We start from the raw sequence: 379 nt of genomic DNA, 5'->3' as shown, positions 1-379 counted from the left end.
TACTTTTCATGATAATTTAGTCAACTGTTTGTCTTCTGTGGCATTATGTGTCGTACTACTTACAGAGTTGTTTATATAATTAAGTACTTGAGAGATTTTACTTAAACAGATTTTTATAATGACTGGCAGTAGCTGAATAAGACATATGGAAATTAGATAATGCATATTTCCAATATTAACATTCCATTAAATATACTTAGGTGATATATCTCTAATGTAGAGTGTGCTGTTAACTGGAATAATGTGTATTTTAGCTGAAAACTAAAGGATTTGTTACAAGAGTATAGTATAAAGTCATAATGATGGAGGCCCTCAGTTATAACTCAAGTAATTTCAGTTTGTATAAGAGGTAACTGCACAGAAATTCTGAATTGTTTAC

Source organism: Penaeus monodon, chromosome 34, assembly GCF_015228065.2.
Source record: "Penaeus monodon isolate SGIC_2016 chromosome 34, NSTDA_Pmon_1, whole genome shotgun sequence".
NCBI lineage: Eukaryota > Metazoa > Arthropoda > Malacostraca > Decapoda > Penaeidae > Penaeus > Penaeus monodon.
This window is presented reverse-complemented; position numbering follows the sequence as displayed.